Genomic DNA, 7836 nt, shown 5'->3' on the forward strand with positions numbered 1-7836 from the left:
CTCCCCCCCCCCCCCCCCCCCCCGGTCAAATATTGCTGGCTACACCAAGTAATCGAAACTAGCATTAACCACTAAATGAAAACAAATGCAAGAGAGACTGCTGAGGACAACTTTGTGATGGACTGATTTTTGTGGACTCTCATCCTCCTACATTGCAACTCTGGTTCGCAAAACGTTTGAGAAGATTACACAACCGCTCTAATGTTCAAAAACCTACATCTTATTCTCAGGAGAGAGCCCACAGACAAAGTGATGCTGGCCCAATTCTTAAAAACCTCTAAACTGCAGTTACTATTTACTGCTTATAGTAATTCCATATGACATTTTAATTTTGTTAACATTTTGAACCATAGAGAGGCCTGAATGATTTCCCAGCCAATACCTATTGCCTTGCACAGCTGACAAGTACCTTTTAACTAGCAACTTAAAGTTGTGATCCTTGAAGGCTTGTTGCCAACTGTTTGCTGGATCTTACATACTATATATACTGTTGGGCTTGGGCAACAATTCATGTCAGAATTGCCTACTCCCAAGTATCAAATAGCAGCCAAACCACCCAAAAATCATAAGAATGTCTTAAAATTAAACAACAACAAAGGTATCTTATTTGTTACCATTAGGTTTACTTAGGTTATGTTTTAAATGTTTTCTTTCCAGGATTTTTTATGGCATTTGAGGTTATCAGGAAGTCCTTTGATTCCAGGAGTGGCTGCAAAAACAAAAATACTGTAAAAGTTGACAGTACCATATTTCTATATTATGTGTGTAGCACCAATATTGAGGTCAACTTTTTATTCATGGCTATAATGACATGGGCACTGCCCAGAGAGCCTACAAACTAAGCAGAATGGCAAGCATTCAAAAGAGAAATAGAGTAGAAAAATAAGCAATATTAGCACAACACCCTGTTGGCACTAAATTTCTTTGAGGGAGGATGGGGAGCATGTTCAATGACTTAGAAGAAAGGAAATTTTAGAGAGAATTGATGAAAAATTGAAGCTATGGTCAGATTCATGGCAATAAATACCTTGAAGAAGCGGGTAAGTCATGCTGTGAACAGTACAATGCAGAAACAACAATGATGTACAATATGACACACTTTTAGTCAGCAATTCAGAGCTCTGCATGTGGTGGTACTATCCTCAAATGATGGGGAGGGAGGGAAGCAAGTTAGTTGTAAACCCCTACTTAACTCCTGGTGATTTGAGGATCCCAAGTTCCTTGACCGGCTGTGGTCCTGAAAGTTTTCATTCTGCCTTTGAAAGGAGTTTGATTCCAGTGTTCTCGTCGAACTCCAGTTGATGGTAATTATTTTTTCCTCCCGTCTTTCTACTTCCAAAGTTTAATGCGTTACTATGTTTCTCACCAGACATCTACACTTCAGCCCTGCAAGAAGTGATCCCTGGGTGTAGGTTGATGCTGGTTTATCTGAACTAAGGAAGAGACAATCAGTGGAAGTTATATTACATCACTGTAAGTTACATTATTTTGCATTGTGTAATTTCATGCATGTATCAGACACCCAGATTTTACTTCAAGCAAGAGCAGTTTGTGCTTTTGGTTAATGTGAGGATTAATTCTGTAATGCTATATCATTGTTCAGATGAAAACACCATCCCAGTTGAAAGCTGTGGGTAATCTCAACAGGGACTGAAGTACCTTCAGCTGCCAGAAATAATCCCTCAATCATGGCTGAAGCGCACTGTTGGCAACCTCAGGAAACTAGCACTACTGGTCTGCCTTACTTGTTGAGTGGCTATAAAGAGACCTATCAATCTGGGATCTTTCACCAGCAGGAAACTGTCTTAATTTAAAAACAGGCAGGAGGGAAAAATACAGTAGTCTGATCCCTACCTAATGACTGTATATTTGCTCAGATAATGGCCAGGATTTCCTCATGGATGAGGCCTTATATCATTGCTTTCCGGGCTTTATTTTTGCCATTCCAAGCTAAATTGTAGCCGTGTGCCTTTTAATGTTCTGCTTTCTTCCACTCTCTGCAATGAAAGGGACATGCAAAGCAAGGTCTCTGATTTCATACTTAATGAACTAATCTGGTAAACAATTAAAACTGATTTGTATGAGTAAATATAGAGTTTGCATGTTTTGTAAATGCAGGGGCTGTTCTGAAGCCAGTTGATTGGGTTTAAAAATATATCCTAGTATCTGTGAATAATCCTAATTAAGATGGACCCTGTAGGCAGCCAGGCAAAATCTCAGCCAATCCATTGCTTTGGTAGGCAATTAGGGATTACCTAATTAGGGGTTGTAAAATACAAAACTAGGTGAGACATAAGATACACTTTTTAATATTTATTTTATACATATACGGATGTGATAGACAAAATATCCATAAGAGTTTGGTGCTGTCTAAAATAAAGATATTTATGTAGTGACAACTGCACTTGGTCTTTTCGAGGTGCTGTTCTGGTTATATTTGTTTAGCTTGCTCCATAGCCATCAAGAGATTGAAAAGAAAGAGAAAATGTAAGAAAGTTAACTCTTGTTGGCTGCAGGTTTCTAATGAGAAACGATCTTCAGGCTTGCAGAGAAATGTTAGTCAGAAATAGTTTAAATAGTTTTGTCTAGCAGTTAAATGTGGGACTACCAATGCAATGTATGCTGTCTGCCAGAAGGTGGAGCCCAAAAACATGCTCATGGCTAAGCAAAACTTAAAGGAGCCTGATAACTTCAGCTCCAGTATTCTTGTAAATACTTTGGAATGAGGCTCTCTGTCAGTCCCAAAAGGGAAGAAATGTAGCCTGTGTGATGATTATGCTCTCATCCACAGCCCAAAGCAGTATATAAAAATAGATATATGTAAAACCGTTTAAAGTCAAGTGGCTAGTTTGTGAAAACTGAGGCTATTACAGCTGCTCTGTTTTAAATTATCCTGAAGAAATAGAATTACTTTAAATAACCTTTTGATAAGCAACTGAATTATGTATTGTTACACAGGAATGTCCAGCTTTCAGACTACGAAGGCACACGCGTGCTTCATTTTTAACTATTTCAGTATTGCCAACTCTCTTGTTATATATAAATGAAAGAGCTAAGTTTTTCACATTCCCAAAGCGTAGACTTTAAAAACAATGCCAGAAATCATTGAGAGTTGGCAACACTTCTATTTTTAACTGTCACAGACAATATTAAGCAGCACATAAGGCATAACCAAACCAAACCAAAAGAAATCAAAACACAAATCTAAAACCTTATTCTTACGGGGAAAAAACCATTAAAGACCCAAATTTCTTACAAGTGGTGATAACAATTTTTTTTAACTTTAGACCCAAGACAGGGAAGGAGGGTGAAATAAGTATTAAATTCCCTCTTCCTCATGCCATCCAGAAAACTGTTTCTCCTCCCCGCTTTCTAAGAGACGCTTATAGTTGTAACCATAAGTAGCATTAAACCTTCACTAGTACACCCTATTTAAAAAATCATTTATTTCCTCCTTTTCTGGAGGGGGGGTAGAATATGTACCAAAAAAAAAAAAAAAATCAAGCATTGGGTAGCATCCAATCTGATAAGCAAATCTCTGGAAGAGTTTTATCATTTCCAAATTTGTGTATTGGCAAGGTTGAAAGAAAAACAAACCTTGCTTTCTCATTTTCATAGAAAACGTAGGGCATGAAATCCTTGTCCACTGAAGTCAATCGGAGCTTTGCCACTGACTTTGCTAAGGCCAGGGTTTCACCCATGAATTCTTATCTTTACAGAGGCTGGGGGTGAGCTATTTGCAGCCCAGAGGGACAAAACTACCACGCAGCCAGAGTAATTTCTTTTTATGAGCTTGCTTGGTCAGGGTTTCCTGCAAGGCACTGGCAATTAGGAGAAAGAGGAGTCCAGCAACAGCGAGGCCCAGCCGGCTGATATTCACAGATCAATAACTCCACCTGGCTTTTTTTCTCTTTAAGTCTCAGACAAAGGAGCTTATTTAATAGAAGCAGCTGGCTTTCCTTAATATCTGTTTTACTGGTATCACTTCAAAATCAGACTTAGGATTCCCATACTAAGTTAAGAAACTAAATTCAGCCCTCTGTTGATCTAACCCTTATTCCTGCCAGGTAGCTCTATGAAAGCTATTGAAGAGGGATTTTCTGTGTGTAAGAGCAGGGCTTCTACTTTACTGCCGATTCTATTAGTTGTTTAAATTAGGCAAATATACCTAAATACAATCAAGAGAATACTGCCAAGACCACCACATAATTGTCTGTTGCTTGACTTCTCTCTTAAATATAACAGGGAGGAGAATGGCTAGAGTGCTTACAATAGCTACAGCACTTTTTGCTCAGCCCCTGTGTTTGGACACCATAGCACATATGGCTCCCTAGGAGAAAATATGACATTTGAGCATGTTATGTCCCACTGCAAACATATTGTGTCACCCATGTGGACCAGAGCTGTGTGGCTACAGTATGTACAAGTGTTATGTTTATTACGTGTAGTACAGAAATACCATTTATTGTGAAAAGTAGCTTCTTATGCTCCCTGAATCCTTTGCACAGGCAAGTAGGAGGAGTTCCTGCATCAAGGAAAACCTTATCACACTAACCCATCTCCTTTGTTGCATCAATAGAAGCAGTAATACTGTGGAAACCTCATTTAAAAATGAGAATATATAAAGCAAGTCATCTTTCAACTGTTCATATGGACCTTATCACTTTACAGTCCCAGTCCCACCAAGAAAAAAGCCTGTTCGTAGATGCAAATATAGACCATTAGGTAAAGATCTATACAAATACAAGATACTTTTAGAGGGGGCCAAGATGATTATACAGAGGTACCAATAACGGAATGTATTGTCTGTCACCAGTAGACTCCTACAACCCAAGGCCCCAGCCCCAGAACTGGACTCCAGTGAAGTGTTGGAAAGGAGGAGTCTACCTGTGTGAATGTGACTGCAGGATCAAGGCATGAGTTAGTAAAAATGTAGACCTGTCATTTTCTAAAGGCTGTTCTACGATCTGCATGACTCGTCTCAGTCCTGTTCTTGATACGTGTCCGCGGTACAAACCTAACGCAACAGCTGGGTTTCTATCGGCAAGTCCAAACTTTGAGACTTTGGCATGGGACTGAGTTACTCTTTCATTCTTTGAGACATTCCTTCCAGGTAACGGTTGTAGCACATTTGCAAGGAAGCTTACTCCACTGGTACCACACTGGTGCCACACTGGTTGTTTGGAATGACAATAGAGAGCAACCAGGGGTGTACCTGAACACGCCAGGAAGTACTTAGAATGAGCAGACACCTGCAGACGAGGACAAAACACAACTTAACAGAGGGGAAAAAAGCAATCGGCAACACGGACATATGATCACAGCATTCTGAGGAGACTGGAAAAACTGTGATAAAAAAATGAGGTGCAGAAAAATGTACCAGAAAAGCATGGTAGACTGATAGAGGACTCTCAGTGTTTCTCATACATGTCTTCCAAGCTATGCATCACAGTGCCAGCAGCCTCCATCTCCTGTGGTCTGATGGGACTGCTGTCAGACCTTGCTCTGTATATTCGAATCCTTGGCTTTATTTTTGTCCCTCTTCCTGCTTCGTCAATAAATTATCAACCCCACACCTTCGGCGACTGGGATTTTTTTTAAGTACAGGGTTGCTTTTAATGTTCAGTTAGGTATGATAACAGGATAAAACTTTCTTGGCACTGGAAACTGCCCGAAGCTCAGACTTGCAACACTCTCCAGTGACAGCAGCTGCACATCCAGCAGCGCAGTGACACTGCGGGCGCAGCTATTGTTAGGGCTACGTCAGCACTTCCATGATAAATACACATTATTTTCAGGGGTGTGTAACTCAAGTTGCCCAAGTGTACTCCGCGCTGCAGCTTTGTACCCAAAGCTTGGGGTCAAGGTCTCGTGGTGGCCAGGTCACTTTTATTTTTACTTATTTTGCCACCATTTCTAAGTCTTTCAAATGTACACAGCAAGTTGTACCATCCTTTTGATTAGAGCCCTGGATAAAACACATGAGGTGAAAAGGAGCACAGGGGCAGGCAACCACAATACAGGCAGTCCTCAGCTAAAGACAACGAGCAGCACTTAACGACGTTTATAAATCGACACCCTGTTTTGACTATCTGACGTCAGTGTTGACTTTACAATGCTTGATCCGACGCCACACCAGCGAACAAATTCGCTGCATCGCCCATCTCCCTGAAGACCATCTGTCCAAACTTCCTTGGATGCTTTCTTTAAAAAAGCAGACGAGACTCCAGAAAAATCTGCAGCCAAAACTCCTGAGAAAACTCCAGCCTAGAACCCTTCAAAAAGTCCAGCCAAGTCACTTCAAAGAAGTCCTTCCAAATCAATACAATTGCTATTTACAATATAAATACATTCATGTAGCTAGATTACTCATCTATAATTGATCGAGTACAAAATTCTGGGTTATTTTTGGTGGGTATCGGCCTTGGTTCAGGAACCAGCCCCCCCCATTTATAACATCGTTCCTATGGGAAAATCAGTTCCGAGTTATGATGTTTGGACTTAAGACGTGGCTGTGCGTGAACAATTGGTGCCCCCTGAGTTGGGGTGGGGGGGCACTTGCCTCCCCCCAGCGGCCAGTCAGCAACCGGGGGGTCTCCCTGCGGTTGATTGCATTTCATTGGGGGGGGGGGAGGGGGGGTTCCCCGGCGGCTGATCACACCAACCTGGAAGTGCCAGTGGTGCACTGCTGCCACTTCCAGGTGGGCACGATCGGCCGTGGGGGAACACCCCGCCAGATGGCATGATCAGCGGCAGGGGGACCACTTCTCCTGGAGCCCCGACTTCCCAGCCGGCGCTCTCAGGGGGGCCACCAGCGCTCTTGCCTGCCCATCACCTAAGCGGGGAACGCTGGCTGTCAGGGGTTGCACCCCCTACATGTCACCAGGCTGTCAGGAACCCGTTGTGCTGTAAATCCAAGGACTGCCTGTAAACAGAGTTTCTTTTGGGGGGGCGGGGGGATGGACTCATGTTGATTCAGAAACGGTTTTGGGCCCAAGGTGTCAGGTCTCCAGGCTGTAGCCATACTGGTCTAGAGAAAAAGGCAATCAGGACTCAGAGTAGAGAGGATACCTTTGACGAGACCAACAAGATTTTTGCAAAAAAATTTCTTAGAGAGGATACCATAGGATAACTGCGTATGAGACATCTACGTTGGTGTAACTTGCTCCATTGTAGTTTTGCTGCTGATTTGCTTAGGGTTATGCTACATCAGATTATGTGGGGGGAGTTCAGATGTAGGCGTGTATGTTGTGTGTTGACTTCCTGTTCATACAGATCTAAAGGTGGGTTACACAGGTGTAAATATGTCATGTCTCAGCAAGTCCCTGTGTTTCTGCTATGGTTACCTTTTATGAGTCCAACAAGATCTTTGCAAAAAAATAAATGTCTTGCAGAGAATACCTTTGATGAGACCAAGATCTTTGCAAAGAAAATTCTTGAGAGAGGATTCCTTTGATGAGACTAAGCCTTTTTTTTGCAAAAATCTTGTTGGTCTCATCAAAGGTATCCTCTCCAAGACATGTATTTTTTGCAAAGATCTTGTTGCAGGGGATACCTTTGATGAGACCAACACGAACTTTGCAAAAAAAAATTCTCTAAGAACTTTTTTTTTTTTTTTTTTGCAAAACTCTTGTCGGTCTCATGAAAGCTCCCGTCTCCCCTATGCGTCCCGACTGCCCGCAGCCCAAGGTGCTGCGTGCCCTCCCCTGCAGAGGCGGAAAGGCGCTCCCCCGGCGAGGCCCTGCGCGGGGCGCCGGCGGGCGCAAGGTGCGAGCTGGGCGGGGCGGGGCGGGCGCGCGAGCGCATTACGCAGGGCCGCAGCGCCGCGTGTCCATA

The sequence above is a fragment of the Gavialis gangeticus genome, unplaced genomic scaffold, assembly GCF_001723915.1.
Source record: "Gavialis gangeticus isolate Ggan-Ray unplaced genomic scaffold, GavGan_comp1, whole genome shotgun sequence".
In the NCBI taxonomy this organism is placed as follows: Eukaryota; Metazoa; Chordata; order Crocodylia; family Gavialidae; genus Gavialis; species Gavialis gangeticus.